At 42.2% G+C, this 17,355-nt stretch overlaps 1 long non-coding RNA gene across 1 annotated transcript; it reads right to left on the minus strand.

The window, feature by feature from the left end:
* Window positions 1-844: 844 nt before the first annotated feature.
* On the minus strand, window positions 845-4,167 carry LOC106580724 (uncharacterized). Its single transcript, XR_001322952.2, has 3 exons — window positions 4,085-4,167; window positions 3,863-3,915; window positions 845-3,129 (listed from the first exon to the last, which is right to left on the minus strand). It is a non-coding gene; the product is annotated as an uncharacterized lncRNA (long non-coding RNA).
* Between the last annotated feature and the right edge of the window lie 13,188 nt (window positions 4,168-17,355).

Below are 17,355 nucleotides of genomic sequence, written 5' to 3' on the forward strand. Positions count from 1 at the left end.
CTGTGATAATGGCCACATTTAGAAATCCAAGGGCTGTTATTACTCACAGGCAGAAACACAAACTCACTCTGCAAACACTTGGCCGAAAGCCTGGTAAACAGAGTCAGAAAAAAAATGCTGTGTTTGTCCCCAAAGGATGGCAAATAAGGGTTGTGAGGAGGTTCGGCTAGTGAATGGTGAACAACACCCTCCTGGCTCACAGCTGTGGGAGACGTACACCACAAACCGCTCCTTGAACAACCTGCAGAGCCGCCCGCCCCTGCTCTTCCCTCACCTACATCGTGTTACACACAAACACTGCACACAGCAGGCTACAATAGCTCAAACTTTAAAGCTACAAAGTATGAACGTCCGTCTATGGGTATGTGAGGGGGTTGTACGTGTGTGTATGGATGAGAGGGAGAGCGAGAGAGACGGATAAGTAGTTAAGACATGCGGCCTGCAGAGCGGGTGAATTAAAACGTTCTAATGGCGGTCAACATTGTAACCAAGCACCAGCTAGTGCACACTCAGATGTTTAGTATGCCCCCTTTTGTATTGTGGCTGACATACACTGAGTACATCAAACATTAAGATCACCTCCTAATATTGAGTTGCAACCCCTTTTTCTCTCAGAGCAGCCTCTATTCGTCGGGGCATGGACTCTACAATGGTGTCGAAAGCATTCCACAGAGATGCTGGCTCATGTTGACTCCAATGCTTCCCACAGTTGTGTCAAGTTGGCTGGATGTCCTTTGGGTTGTGGACCATTCTTGACACACACGGGAAACTGTTGAGCAGGGTTGCAGTTCTTGACACAAACCGGTGCGCCTGTCACCTAATACCATACCCCGTTCAAAGGCACTTCAATCTTTTGTCTTGTCCCTTCACCCTCTGAATGGCACACATACACAATCCATGTCTCAAATGCCCCAAAGCTTAAAAATCCGTCTTGAAACTGTCCCGTCCCCTTCATTTAAACTGATTGAAGTGGATTAAACATGTGACATCAATAAGGGATCATAGCTTTCACCTGGATTCCCCTAGTCAGTCTGTCACGGAAAGAGGTTGTTGATGTTTTGTATAATATTTTGGCATTATTTATACACACTGTTTCTCTGTCTAGGAATGCAAGATCTACGGTAAGCTAAGCTTGTCTTTCCAGTTTTCTAAATATCGGTAACTGGGTGGGACTATTTAAAGTAGGGTGTGGGATCTCTGAATAGACAACAGACAAAGACAGAACATGGAATAATCCACAGTCACCCAACAAAAAGACAGAACTTTAGTAATTATTTCACCTGACCTTACTATTCAACATTTCCATGCAATCATTTGTTGCCTTATGTAAGGGGCCTTGAGACAAGAATCTATGTGAACAGGTTGGCTTCAAATTTCAAGTCACTGGAGTATTAGTACAGTAATTCTTTCCAGTAATGCTGACAATTTTTTTATGGATTTTTTTTCACTGAGAGAAAACATTACCAGCGTAAAGGTCAGCGGTTTGTGCTTGTGCATGTTTGTCTGTGTGTGTCTGTGTCTGATGACCTGTATGAAACCTCTGCTGCACCCCCACTATTCACTAAGTGGTTCAGTGGAGTATAGGTCATTACAGCTATTTTAACTCAGTCATAGAGTTCCTTATTTGCAATAGTATGACAAGGAATGCGATTGGGACACATGACATGAAGAAAATATTCTCTGTAAACTTGTGAACTTTTCCATTGGAATAATGTAGTAAACCTGCATGGTTTCATCATTGTTTTGGTTGAGTACTCTGGAACTTATATCACTGAGACATTTTGACAGGTCATTAATTGTTGTCCTGTGGATTTTGTGTCATGTGGGGCCTCGTCCCTGCCTGTGCCCCACCCCGACTTCAAAGTAAAACTCTGTGATGGGTTCTGCCCCTGCTGTGGGACAGTATAACCCGTTTCACCAGCTCAGAGACTTGCCCAATCAAAGACAGCTCCATAAGTCAGTCCCGTCTCTTGGCACAACGCACGCCTAGGGGTAAGGCTGTAAACCAGGGACTCGCACTGGCCGTTATTCCACCAATCAGATGATGTTTTTATTTTTTTATTTATGACGCTACAGATAAATCTACCAATCAGATGCCCTGTGTTGTATAACCAATTACTCCTCAAGTGTGTCCTATTTCATTGTGTTATGAAAACGTTCTCTATCAATTTTGAGGATTTAGAGGTGTGTCTTATTGTTAATAGCAAATGGAAATAAACAAGGCTTCATTTGTCACCAAAGAATTGTGATGACTTCAGTAAAACTCTGTCACACTGACCCTTGTTCCACCAATCAGCTTTGTGACAACATGATTTATGGTACACTCTTAGAAAACAAATTGCTATGGTAGAACTTAAAAGGGTTCTTCGGCTGTTGCCATAGGAAAACCCTTTGAAGAACCCTTTTTGTTTCCCGGTGTAACCTTTTTGGGTTCTATGTAGAACCCTTTCCACATGGGAACCAAAAATGGTTCTCCTACGTGGACAGCCGAATATTTTTTTTTTCTAAAAGTTTACCATTGCTTAAGCTACCAAGCAGCAGAGTCGAGTTGTATTGCCAATTAACGGTCTGGGATGCTGTTAGATTTCCTCAGATTTGTCCAGTTTGCTGTTTTTTTTATTATGAAAGGTTATCTCTCAAATTTGACGATGTTATTGGAAAAAACTACTGCATTTGCCACCAAAGAATAGAGTAAACCACGCCAGGTAAATATTTGCGATTCGGTTGACCACAAGGGCTATTTTTTCCCTTTAAGAGCTTAAAAAGGACCAATATTGGCTCTGTACCAATACCTCATTCATGTTGTTCTCGCTCTTCACGTGTGGGAACGGGATAAACCTGTATCCTCATCAAAAACAAGATTCACTTTCTTCTGCTATACAACATGTGGCACTTTTGAGATGCAGTAAACCAAGTTCTCAGAATGTGCAGAAATAGTTTTGAGTATGGAGAAGAACGAGTGTTTGTCTCAGAGCTAGCGGGTGGGTAAATTGGTGAGTGTGGAAGTAAGTTGGTCCTCTAAGTCTGAGTCATTGTGGCCTGTGACGAGGCCTCGATGTTCATTCCATCTCATGTGACTCTGTTTCACTGTGGTTTTGGCACAGCGTTAGGGACTTCAGATGGATTCATCTGTGAGGGAACAAAAGAAGACAAATGGATTGGCTTAATGTTCGAGACAACATAACAGACAATCAAAACAAGAATATAAATGCTTAGATGATGGCACGCTTTGTGTGTGTTATTCCTTCAAATAACTTCCTTATGTCTCAAATTCCCTAGGCATTTGTGTTAATGGCAGAAAAAAACAACATTGCACATTTGACAAAGAAGCACTGTTGAAAGGCAGAATAAGCAATACGGTTACGACAAAGCCAAGGAATGGCGGACAACCAATTTACAGCAGTGATTCAGTAGATAGTAACAAAAAGTAGTTGTAGCGGAGATATTAAGATTTGTCACAAACACATGCAAGCTTTGGGTTCTTCCATCCAGGCTTTAACTAAAAATAAAATATAAATATATATCATTATATTATGGTGTCACATGACCTATTAGAAAAAAATCTGGCATTTTACAAAATAGACAATATGGACATAAAATAAAAAGCAAGCCTCTCCACAGGCTGAAAATTTCACTAGAATGACGTAATTAATGGAAGAGATGTAAAGCTTTTCACATTTACCTGTTCAAATCAAACATTACAGTCACACCCATCAATGCCAAAACATTGGTAGACTGAGTCAACATTAGCAGTGGTATGTTTCTGGATGTTTTTGCCAGTAAAGCTTCTAATGTACATCCAGTGACAACAAAGTGTAGAACTTGTGAAGAAACATTGTCAGGTTGAAAAGAGATCACCCACCCCCTTGATTTCATTATATGTTCAACTGCCAGTCATTTGTAGGCTTTGGGAACCTAAGAATCACAAACAGATTTCTGGTTAATTAGTGTGTGTTCTTACAGGAAGTGTGTTAATCTCTCTTCCTTGGAATTGTTGTCAGAATTCTTAGAAACCTGTGGATGTACTCTTAGCCACACTGGCTGGCTTATGCTCTTGGCAGCTTGGATTGAAAAGAAAACCCACCAATCGAGCAGCAGATCTTTCCTCCCGTGGACCTCAACTCCACAGGGCAGGAATGCAGCTCTCACCTCCCTCCTCACTGATCTAGGAAGACAGACGTTTTGCTTTAGTTCTAGGCTCTTCATAGTTCTTCATGATAAGTGCTGAGGATAGCGTGGGTGGGGCGCAGAATAGCATGGTTTGAACGATACCTCCCTGGTGACATTTTCAACATATGGCCTGAGGTTTCAGCCGGAGGAATGAACTGTGATATGATCTCTGGGGAATGGAAAACTATCAGGGTTTTTGACAGTTTCAGTGATGTGGTAGATGGACGGAATCGAAATCCATACCCCAGAGTATGTACTTTGGCTAAATAGTGTAAACATGTAATTATGCACATTTTTATATTATAAAACCAATACTGATTAAAAAGGATGTGGGCGGTGTCAATATGTTGGCACATGGCTTCTGAAAGCAAATTTACTTTGCTAAAGTAAATCCAAAAACTTGCGTCAGCATTAAATGTTCTCTATCATTTCAATTATCCAGTCCACCTTTTATAGATCCTAATGGAAAATGTAATAATGTATGAGAAGCATTCCATACTTCATAGCAAGCATCACGTTACAGTTTCATCTTATTGTGCATTAGGCATTGACAGGTGTTTTGTTTGCTTTGAGGTTTTGCTGATTGAGGAACTATTAGTGAAGCATTTCATGACTTGGTCTCTAGTAACAACAAGTATACACCCTTCTCACCGTATCACCAAGACAACTCAAACAGACAATATGCTGACTTTACAAATACAATAGAAACCAGGAACCTTCTACTATGTGTGGCCGCTTTCAAATACAGCAAATGTCTAATACAAATGTATAAATACACATTTAAAATACAAATAACGTACGCAAAGTTGGTAACCACACAATTTGTACAGCAGATTATTTATTTGAACAGACATACCTTAGGTTTGACTAAACTTCATGATTGCCCCTTTGTTAAAATCAGCTAAGAATTGAATAATAAACACTTGTATTTCATTTCCGTACCCCTAATCACTAATGGCATAAATTGCAGAAGAGTGAGACTGAATCATTCCCTCCATTACTACCGCACACCTCCATATACTCAGCCCAAGCCACAATATTTGGCCCACCACCACACCCTCCATAGGCCCAGTCCTAAGCCTTTAGCCCAGTACCACACCCCTCCATGCGGTAGGCACATGCCTAGGGTCTTGATCCGCCTCCTCTCCCAGCATCTGCCGATTGTTAGAGAGGGCCCTCTTCGCGACGTCTCCTAGCGTCTCCAGTTGCTCTAGCTGGGCCTGTGACTAACACCTCTCAGCTATATTTCACTAACAAATGAGAAGGGTTTCCAGATGACGGGCAGAGAAGAAAAACCAAGGACGGAAATGAAAAACATGTGGGAAAGCCTGGACTGTATTTCATACAGAAAAGGATACTCCAAGAAAAATCTGAACATTCCCCAGACCCCTTCCTCCATTTAAGAGGGGCTTGAACCTCTCATAAAAGCTCTCTCAGTATGAATGGCTTGATGATCTTAACAGAAAGTGATACAATATTGTTATGCATTTGACTGATGAGTGAAGGTACATATCTACACCTAACATAAGCATACATTTAATTAGTCTTGTATGTGTGACCTTGTCATTATTTTTCTTAGGAAATAAAAGCCTTATTACACTATTCCTAATACTGTACGTAACACTAACACTACTGTGTACATTTCTACAACATTTGGGGTGTCTTTGCACTCTGGGCCAACAGATATAGACTTACAAATAGGGTTTTACTGTCATAACATTAAGAGGTCAATAGGTTGTTAAAAAAAAGCCGTGAGTGAGTGAGTGAGTGAGTGAGTGAGTGAGTGAGTGAGTGAGTGAGTGAGTGAGTGAGTGAGTGAGTGAGTGAGTGAGTGAGTGAGTGAGTGAGTGAGTGAGTGAGTGAGTGAGTGAGTGAGTGAAAAAAGCTAAACATTTGTTTGTATGCAGGTTATTATCAACCTCAAAACTATGCAAGGAACTCTGGGTTAAACACAAGCATCAGTCAAAGCTATGTTGTTCTGAAGACATTAAATCAACCTGTTTAAAACAGTGTACCAAATCGGTATGACTGAAGGGGGATAACGAGAAGGGCAGAGGGGGGAATTCTCTGGCAGTGAGGGAGTCAAACCTCTCTTTCAGCTGGAGTCCGTATGCCACCAGCCCAGAGGCAGCCATCTTGCAGCATTGCGGGCATTCCTGTGATTTAAAGCAGCAGGGTGAGTCACTGTGTTCGATGCAAATACGGCCTCTGATTCACACACCAGTGACTAAGACCCCAAACGGACCCCACTGAGAGACGAGGAGCGAGGAGAGGAAAGGAAAGGAGAAGCCTCTATCTATCTGCCATCTCCCCTGCCAGCCAAAACACAGGAAACCTGATAAGGGGACAAAAAGCAATGCATTTATTTCCAAAGCTAATTGTCCATTACCCAACAAATGGTTTTTGGTTGACCTCAAAGTATGCCATGAGTCACTTCCCTAGTTGGCCCAAGTCTTCAGTATACAACTGTTTCTAGTGACATTTCATTGCTAAGATTGTTTAGTAGGCCTATATGCTTTCTCTCAATAATTCTCAATGAGTTTGTACCAGACCAGTATAAAGCCGAGAAGATGTGTCAGAATACATTTCTTAGCTAAATTAGCCAACTTGGCACACATACCACTTTCAATGTATCATGATATGAATTATCAGACCTTTTCACTTTTCTTACAGCTCATTAAAATTTACAAAATAGACAAAAATGACATGTAACATGACGGCTCGACTGTTTTCTCTAAAACTGGTTCAAGAAGACTGAAGACAGCCAAACAACAAGAAACATCCATTCTCTCTCTCTCTCTCTGCAAACTGTCTGACTTCCTGCCTGCTACCAACAGAAACAGGTTGCACCTGCTATGTGACATCATAAAGTATCTTTCCTCTATCATATCCTTACATGGTCTCTCCTATCATTGTTATGCAGATGACACTCAAATACTTTTCTCCTTTCCCACTTCTGACACCCAGGTCGCGACACATCTCTGCATGTGTGGCAAATATCTCAGCTTGGATGTCGGCCCACCACCTCAAGCTCAACCTCGACAAGACGGAGCTGCTTTTCCTCCCGGGGAAGGCCAGTCAGCTCCAAGACCTCGCCATCATGGTTGTCAACCTTCCCAGCGTGCAAAGAACCTTGGCATGACCCTGGACAACACCCTGTCATTCTCTGAAAACATCAAAGCAGTGACTCGACCCTACATCACACAGGAAGCGAAGCAGGTCCTAATCCAGGCACTTGTAATCTCCAGTCTGGACCACTGCAATTTGCTGTTGGCTGGCCACCCTGCTTGTGCCATCAAACCCCTTCAGGTTATCCAGAATGCTGCATCCCGCCTGGTGTTCCACATTCCCAACTTCTCCCATGTCACCCCATCCCTCAGCACACTCCACTGGCTTCCAGCCGAAACTCGCATCCACAACTTGCCTACGGAGCAGCAAGAGGAACTGCCCCTCCCTACCTTCAGGCTATGCTCAAACCCTACACCCCAACCCGAGGACTCCGTTCTGCCACCTCTGGTCTCTTGGCCCACCCCAATGGTGGAACCAACTTCCCCCTGAAGCTCAGACAGTCCCTGCCCATCTTCCGAAAACATGTGAAACCCTACCTCTTCAAATAGTATCTTAATTCCACAGCACCCCCCCCCCCCCCCAAAAAAAAAGCCTTTCGTGAACTAACACTCGCACTTTACCTTTTCCCTTTACTAGCTGTGACTTTGCTGATAGCTACTTTGAGGAAAAATGTACTTACTATGACTATGATGTGTGGTTGTCCCACCTAGCTATCTTAAGATGAAAAGCCCTAACTGTAAGTCACTCTGGATAAGAGTGTTGGCTAAATTATGGTTCTTGCGCAATGGACGACACACCTCAATATCCCTTCTAGATGTTTTCATACTCCTGTTTCAGCAACTGATACAAAGACATAAAACTTCACACACATGATTAGATAATCATTCTTAAATTGAATGTCAAGTAAGGTTTTGATCAAAAGATGACACACATTGCTCATCTAATAAAAATAAATACACTTTATTAAGTTGTCACTTCAAAAAGCGATTCCTTTGTATGTCAGATGGTACAATGTTATATGGTGTGAAGGGCGAGTTAAAAAAGTCCACAACCCACACACTTCAACCTGGGCATTTTGAAGCTCACTTTAGAAAGATATGACCTACATATCAAGACAAAGAAAATGTTAGATTTTGTGACAATTTAGAAAATATCCGTAGGTGGAAGATAATTTACACCTCATCAAAAGGGACAAACAGACATTTTCCATTCCCCTTTCTGAAAATCTCAGATGTACCCACATTGAGAAGAACTGATGAGAACAGGTTATCAGAGCTCCTAAATTCCAGTACTGTTGTTTGCCATCCAAAACAACAGAGATTGGCCTGTGAAACCACAGGAATTAATTATGCAGATATCACCCATTTACACAACCGCAGCCTGCGTCACAGCATTACTCTGATGCTCTTTGGCTTCTTGCTTATTACCCTTCCTGACCCTGATAACTCCCCTTTTAAATCCTCACAAACTTTAAGAGGAGCTCAAAACTAAATCTTTCCGAGCGGTCAGATGTATTTCTTCCTTGTGTGCTATGACATGAACTTCTCTGATAAGGTAGAACTGACTCAAGTGTCCATAAATCCACCCTTGTCCCAGATGGAGGTGATCATATATCCCTTTTCCGGCCCTCTCTCTAGCCTTCCATTCGGATGGCTTGGCAAGGTTCGGGAATACAGGAGGCAGGAGTGTTGGTTCTGATTCAGGAGATTTCACTCTCACATAACCACGTACAACCCAAGCTCGGTCAAAACAATAGGGCGAACTGTGGAGGTTTGCCTTCTTAAGGCGGATTTCATTAGAAATAATCCCAGGGTCTAGGGTCTCACGCACATGGCCCGGGATGTTTGATGTGTGGATTATTGCTCAGATTAAGCCTCCCTTTAAAAAAAGAGGCACATTCAGTGACAGGTTTGATGTAGTGATAAAAAGACACCAGTGACCTGCTTTGATTTGTAGGCCCCTGAATCTGAACACACACCAGCCCTGACACTCCCCACAGCGACCGTATGTACATACCCCAACCAGAAGCCATGGATTACAGGCAACATCTGCACTGAGCTAAAGGGTAGAGCAGCCGCTTTCAAGGAGCGGGACTCTAACCCGGATGCTTATAAGAAATCCTGCTATGCCCTCCGATGAACCATCAAACAGGCAAAGCTTCAATTCAGGACTAAGATTCAAACCTACTACATGGACTACAATGGTCGAGCTGCCCAGTGACACGAGCCTACCAGATGAGCTAAATGACTTCTATGCACGCTTTAAGGCAAGCAACACTGAAGCGTGCATCAAAGCACCAGCTGTTCCAGACGACTGTGTGATCACCCTCTCCGTAGCCGATGTGAGTAAGACCTTTAAACAGGTCAACATTCACACGGCCGCAGGGCCAGACGAATAACCAGGACGTGTACTCCGAGCATGCGCTGTCCAACTGGCAAGGGTCTTCATCTGTTTGTAATACCAACATGTTTCAAGCAGACCATCATAGTCCCTGTGCCCAAGAACACCAAGGTAACCTGCCTAAATTACTACCGACCCGTAGCACTCACGTCTGTAACCATGAAGTGCTGTGAAAGGCTGGTCATGGCTCACATCAACACTATTATCCCAGAAACCCTAGACCCACTCCAATTTGCATACCGTCCCAACAGATCCACAGATGACGCAATCTCTATTGCACTCCACACTGCCCTTTCCCACCTGGACAAAAGGAACACTTAGGTGAGAATTCTATTAATTGACTACAGCTCAGCGTTCAACAGCATAGTGCCCTCAAAACTCCTTACTAAACTAAGGACCATGGAACTAAACACCTCCCTCTGCAACTGTATCCTGGACTTCCAGATGGGCCGTCCCCCTCGGTGCTGATCCTCAACACGGGGGCCCCTCAGGGGTGCGTGCTCAGTCCCCTCATTACTCCCTGTTAACCCATGACTGCATGGCCAAGCACAACTCCATCACCATCATTAAGTTTGCAGACGGCATAACAGTGGTAGGCATGATCACTGACAACGATGAGACAGCCTATAGGGAGGAGGTCAGAGACCTGGCAGTGTGGTACCACGATAACAACCTCTCCCTCAACGTGATCAAGACAAAGGAGATGACCGTGGACTACAGGAAAAGTAGGGCTGAGCATGCCTCCATTCTCATCGACAGGGCTGTAGTGGAGCAGGTTGAGAACTTCAAGTTCCTTGGTGTCCACATCACCAATGAACTATTATGGTCCAAACACACCAAGACAGTCGTAAAGGGCACAAAAACGTCTATTCCCCCTCGAGAGACTGAAAAGAATTGGCGCATGTGACAAATACAATTGTATTTAATTTTATTTGACATAAACCCACAGCTATGCCCTTTGAGGGCAGAGTGCATTTCACAGAGCAATATTTGAGCAATATTTGCACTTCACAATCATGGATAAATAGTCATGTCCTTGGGCATGGGGAGTAGGAGTCACTGGTAGATGGATAAGAGGAGTGGACTGGAACCAGTTTCGATAAAGGGAAATGTTTATGCATGGAATTGGATCGGGTTAGGTTCTAAATTAACCTGCTTAAATCAGGGTATTGCAATTGAGGGACAATGTCAGCTGAATGTAAATGTATCAGTTATAAAAGTAACTGTCAGATTTTAGTTTCTCTATCAGTACATACCAGTGGCGGTCGGTGCCATTTAAGATGAGGAAGAACAATGTTTTTTAATGGGCATGGCCTTATTTCTATTACAGCATATTGGATGACTGTCATTCATATTCCATTCACCCAGCTCAATGTAACATCAATAGGTTTAGGCTACTACATGATACTCAAACAGGTTGAGAGAAAAATGTGAGTAATCCAAACAGTGACACATTCAATAGCACCTTGCACACTCTTGCCTGCATCTAGCTGATATAGGGTGTAATCATTAGTCCAACAGTTGCAAACAAGAGTTTTTACTGGACAAATTCAGGTATGTTGATCCCAGTTTCGTTCTCTGTTTTCTTCTGTTTACGAAACATGTTTCAACAAATTCAGAAAATTGAATAGACCCCAGATCAATGCAAACACAATTCACTTTCATAGCAACCACATACAAACACCATGATCATTTCGCTGTATAATTCCTTTTCGCATCTATGCGCTCTGAAGTGGTGGAAAAAGTACCCAATTGTCATACTCGAGTAAAAGTAAAAATATATATATAGAGTATATAGCTATCTCTCTCTCTTTCTCTCACTTCTCCTTCATTTTCTTATGAATTAATTTCTTCAAAACTGTTCAACTATTGTCCTTCTCTCACTTTGAGTCAACTACTCACCATATTTTATGCACTCCAGTGCTAGCTAGCTGTAGCTTATGCTTTCAGTAGTCGATTCTTTGTCTGATCCTTTGATTGGAATGACAACATGCCAGTTTATACTGCAAGAGCTCTGATTGGTTGGAGGATGTCCTCTGGAAGTTATTACTGTGTAAGTCTATGGAAGGGGGTGAGAACCATGAGCGTCCTAGGTTTTGTATTGAAGTCAACGTACCCAGAGAAGGACGGAAACTAGCTGTCCTCCGGCTACACCATGGTGCTAACCCAGAGATTGCTGTTGAGGCTACAGTATACGACCTTCATTGCAAAACAGTGAGTTTTAGTCAATTATATCATTTTATCAAAATAGTATAAAAAAACGAAAATCTGAAATTCACTGAGGAGAATGGTCCTCCTCTTCCTCCTCTGAGGTTCCTCCACTGGTATATACAAAATATAGGCCTTGACAAGCAAACCATGAACATGACCCAGCGTTTATGACATCTACACAACAAACAGTAACCTCCTTCACACCTCTTCAGTGTTTTCACCCACTTCACAAGGTTCCCTTTAAAAGCCTGAGGGACTGTGTATGTGTGTGTGTGTGTGTGTGTGTGTGTGTGTGTGTGTGTGTGTGTGTGTGTGTGTGTGTGTGTGTGTGTGTGTGTGTGTGTGTGTGTGTGTGTGTGTGTGTGTATGTATTTGTGTCTATGTGCACACATTTGCTGTTATTGCTTAGCCTTTCACTTCTTTCTGCTGTGAGTGTCAATAGTGCCATGGTGGCAAATACAGAGCATACGTGAGAGCACGGCAGCAGGGAGAAGCTTCCTTCAGGAGACAGAGGAACTACACAGACTTTTAATAGGGGGACACACATACGCACCTAGGACCTAGGAGACATACAAGGCGGCGTGTGAGATATCGGAAAGGTGTTGCACTGTACCTTTGGTCTACTTTTATGTGAGAGAACATTCATAGGGAGACGCCACCTGACAAAGAAGCTTCAGATCTGATTGGTGAAAGGGATACACCAATGACGTGTGGCGTTTTCAAATCCACTGTGCTTCAATTTGAATATCTAGAATATTTCACGCTTTAAATGTGACTACAGCATACATGACCTTTCCAAAAAAGTATGGGGAAGTTATGTTATGGAAAAATACAGCTCAACGTGTCCACACAACCACTGGTATTTACTACTGCTGTTCTGATTAATGCTATTATGATAATTTATGATATTTCCACATTTCTCCCATCAGACATGGCTGACGAATGGCCTGAGTCAGGCACCAGAGTGTCGGACATTATTCAACATGACATACGGAGAAGAACCAGCAGCACAAATCCCAGAAACACTCTCCTGGTACATCAGACTTTACCCTGCACATTTTGCCTCCCCTCCCCTACAGGGAAATACTTTTTTATTTTAAAAGAGCAGACACTGGATTGTGAGTGAGTGAGTGAGTGAGTGAGTGAGTGAGTGAGTGAGTGAGTGAGTGAGTGAGTGAGTGAGTGAGTGAGTGAGTGAGTGAGTGAGTGAGTGAGTGAGTGAGTGAGTGAGTGAGTGAGTGAGTGAGTGAGTGAGTGAGTGAAAGAGTGAAAGAGTGAGAGAAGTAGGGCCTGTTATCAATGGAATGGGGAATGTTGACAGGCGGGATGGTGCTGAGATAGCGCCTGCACATCAGGCCTGGTGTGACGCATGGCAGACTTCCACGCCCACTCCCTCCCTACATCCATCTCTATCCCCCTCTCCTTCTAACCATCTTTTGCCCTTTTCTTTACTTTCCTCCCCTTACCGTATGACAAAATGTTTATTTACCTCTTTCATAAAATAATGCTATCCTCCCATAGCAATGGAGGTTAATTGACAAATCAAAGGTTTTGGAACAGACTCTGTTCTCCCTTATTTTATTGCCCATCTCAATTGAGTTCACATGCCTGTGTTTCACTCTACAGGATTTACAAGCACTGCTGGTGTTATGAAACATTTAGGGGAAGCTGCTTCCCTTGGATTCCCAAGTGCACTCATCTGCTTTCCTTTTTCTTCACTAGACCAGAGAAAGAACAAAACATCTGGTGTTGCGGAACCACTGTGAGAGCTTTCAAGACGTTTGGTTTAATTTTCCTTCTTCTGCTTCCCGTCTCTCCCACCCCTTAACCTCCTGCTAGGCTGTGCTGGCCCCACTTCCTTGAGAGGGGAAAAATTTAGAAATATGATAAAGAGGGCAAAGAGGATGGGGAAGAAAGAAAAGGGGTGTTGACATGGAGCTAAATTACAGAGGGGAGTTCAAATAAGCACGGCCCTGGGGATTAGTATATGCTATATGTTCTAATACACAAAGTATTCATAACTTCAAGCCTGTCAAAGAACCACATGAAAACCAATCCAACACTGAAACTCTATTGATATTACTGAAACTGAACAATACTGGTCATGACGTTTGAAACCTAATCTTGAGGAAATGTACTATTTCATAGGTGTGACCAAGGATGACAGAGGTATTACTATTTTTTGCATTTATTTTGTTCTTTGCTCTTGACAATGCATCAGTTTTACGGTATATAAAGAAATTGTCAGCAGTCAGACAGAAACAACTGAATACTCCCTGACCTAATATATATATATATTTTTTTTACCTTTATTTAACCAGATAGGCAAGTTGAGAACAAGTTCTCATTTACAACTGATAAAGATAAAGCAAAGATAAAGCAAAGCAGTTCAACACATATAACAACACAGAGTTACACATGGAGTAAAACAAACATACAGTCAATAATACAGTAGAAAAATAAGTCTATATACAATGTGAGCAAATGAGGTGAGATAAGGGAGGTAAAGGCAATAAATAGGCCATGGTGGCGAAGTAAATACAATATAGCAATTAAAACACTGGAATGACAGATTTGACAGTAGATGAGTGTGCAAAGTAGAAATACTGGGGTGCAAAGGAGCAAAATAAACTCATTAATTAATTAATACAGGAGGGGAAGAGGTAGTTGTTTGGGCTATTTATAGATGGGTGCTTAAAGCTGGTGCTTAAAGCTAGTGAGGGAGATAAGTGTTTCCAGTTTCAGAGATTTTTGTTGTTCGTTCCAGTCATTGGCAGCAGAGAACTGGAAGGAGAGGCGGCCAAAGGAGGAATTGGTGTACAGTCTACTATAGTAATGATGAGTAGTTGTGTATGACCACTCATTACTGCTAAATCACATGACATCCACGTAAAAGGTAGACACTGCCAGGTCTCTCCTATCAAGTGTGAGGTCACGAGGCTGATGGGAAAACACCTCAAAAAGGGGTGTAAGGCTAAGTCATAAGCTGTGTTCAAATACCCATACTAACATACTGTATACTACATACTTAATGAGTATATAGTACATACTATATACTATTAGTTTGTTTAATTATACTGTAAAGCGTCCTAGCGCTTCGCCTGTCTACCGGAAGTTGATGCTGTTGCTATGCAACCTCTTGCTAGCAAGTTAGCATAACAAATGACTAGCTAGACATTTTCCGACTTGGGGTGTGTTCTGAAATTCAATCTGGAGTACCAGAGTGCGCTCAGAGTGCGCTCTGGGCGTACGTAAATTCAGAGCATTGTCAGATTGTCTGTTTGTAAATTCAGAGCATTTCACTCTTGGAGCGTTCAGAGCGCACACTGGATGCTGTGGCCGAGGAATAGGGTTGATTCGAGCGTTCTGATCTTACAATGGCAGTCAAGCACCCAAGCCAACTGGCTAACGTTGGCTAGCTTGCTAGCTACTTCCAGATACAAATGAGAAAACACCTAACTGACCATTTTACTTGCCCTAGAAGAGCTGGTTAGGCAGTTTTCATGTTATCCAGAGCATTGGTGACTGTAACAGTGCTGCTGGCAACAATTTAATTACGCTTTTTGCCAAGGTTTACTGACACTGGCCATCTCTGAAATTGGAGTATAGCCAGAGCGAATTTACAAAAGCACCATAATGTCAATTGAGAACGCGTAACGACTACACCACTTAGCTAAGCTAAAAATTATGGGAATAATCAAGTCAATAAACATTGGGTAGTTACTTATATAGCATATAGTTAATATATTGACAAGTTTGATGTATTAGTAGCCAACTAACTTTAGGTAGCTAGCTAACATAATGGTAACGTTACATACTGCTGTAATGATATGCTATGTGGTGCGTAAGAATAGCATAGGTAACAAATTGTCAGCCAACATAACATGTAAAGGTAACCTATTTGAAAAGTCATTACTTTATTACATTGCTCAACATTTTCTTAACATTTTTCCCAATTAGTTAAAGCAATGAATTGGATGAAGCTCTCGTTGGACTTCGGCTACATATTTTCCATAATTTTCTTCAAATCTGAAAACGATGTGAAGCCACACCCATTTTCGGAAGAATTGCAATATAGGCCCTAAAAGTACGGAAATAGTGTCAACATCCGGGAACTTATAGCATACTAACTATATCCATACTATGACTAATAAGCATACTTTAAACTCAATTTACGTCACAAATAGTAAGGTTATGGCGGTTAGTATGAATAATTCGAACACAGCTATAATCTTACCGAACACTAAGTGGGTCCACATCCGCACAGTTATCATCCAGCAGTACAGCACCTGACCTTGAATACAGCTATGAGTGAAACATGGAAGAACTCAGAAAAGGGAGTGTGTGTGCTTGGCCGTAGCCTAAAGAGCTCTCACAGAGGTTAGGTTTGAAAGCCTATTGCATGATATGAATAGATACACTTAAAAATACACAACTTTGCAGAACATAACTATTTCACATGGACGAGAAAAAAACATTGCACCATAGGAACTGTCTTCTGGCAGTGTCTGACCCCTTTGTCACAAGGCGTCCCCACTCTGGGCACAGCTACATGGTTCACTGACAATAATGTTCCCTACTTTATACTGAGAGAAAGAGAGCATGAGAGAGAGAGAGAGACAGAGAGAGACTATGAGAGCTGTGCTGCTGCAGAGTGAGTGGGACTTCTGACCTATCTCAGGACTGGCAGATTCTGCACTCAGCTTTGACTGCCATACCACACTTGCCTGTGAGGGGATGGCTCAATCATTCCCACGGCGCCTGGCCATTAGGACCTAGGATCATCCAAGTTATTAAAAAGAACAGACTAGCACTGCCTTTAGTAACACCTATAACGAGACAATAATTGAAATAATGATCAAAATACCCACTTCACAAGACAGTGCTGAACTTATTATTGGAATCATAAAGGCCTTTCTTGTATTTTTTTTTATTATCCCTCCCACAAATGGTCAAATCTGAGATGATGTCACCATCCACCATTTGTGAATATTATCATAGAATGACACTGCCTTCCATGTGCGATGTCACACGTGTGGTCAAAATGTGGTTACATGTTGTGTGATGACGTCACACCTGTAAAGCAGTAATATTTGTATAGAATATTGAGAATGGAAGTGCCACACTGACAAGTCAAGCCTCAAATATCTGTAATTCAACATGCTGGATTCTTCAAAGACTATCTAGTTTTCCACGCAATCTTGAACCTTGAGTGAACCTGAATTGTGGTACATTTCCTGGGACAATATTCTACAGCATTCTTTCCAAGACAGGCTAATGATCCCATTTCCGACCTCTGCTCAGTGTGAAAATAGTGCGTCAGAAATTTGACCGAGATGGACAATAAAGGACAGCGTCATTGGCACTGCGGGGTGTTGTCACTGTACGCTGGGCCACTATATTCAGTGACAGGTGCATATAAAAGTTAAGGAATACGGTTTTATGCTTGGATTGACAAACAAGCATCCACATATTAACTGGCACAAAGCAACTTGCTTATGTGTC

This window comes from Salmo salar, chromosome ssa20 (assembly GCF_905237065.1).
Source record: "Salmo salar chromosome ssa20, Ssal_v3.1, whole genome shotgun sequence".
Classification (NCBI taxonomy): domain Eukaryota; kingdom Metazoa; phylum Chordata; class Actinopteri; order Salmoniformes; family Salmonidae; genus Salmo; species Salmo salar.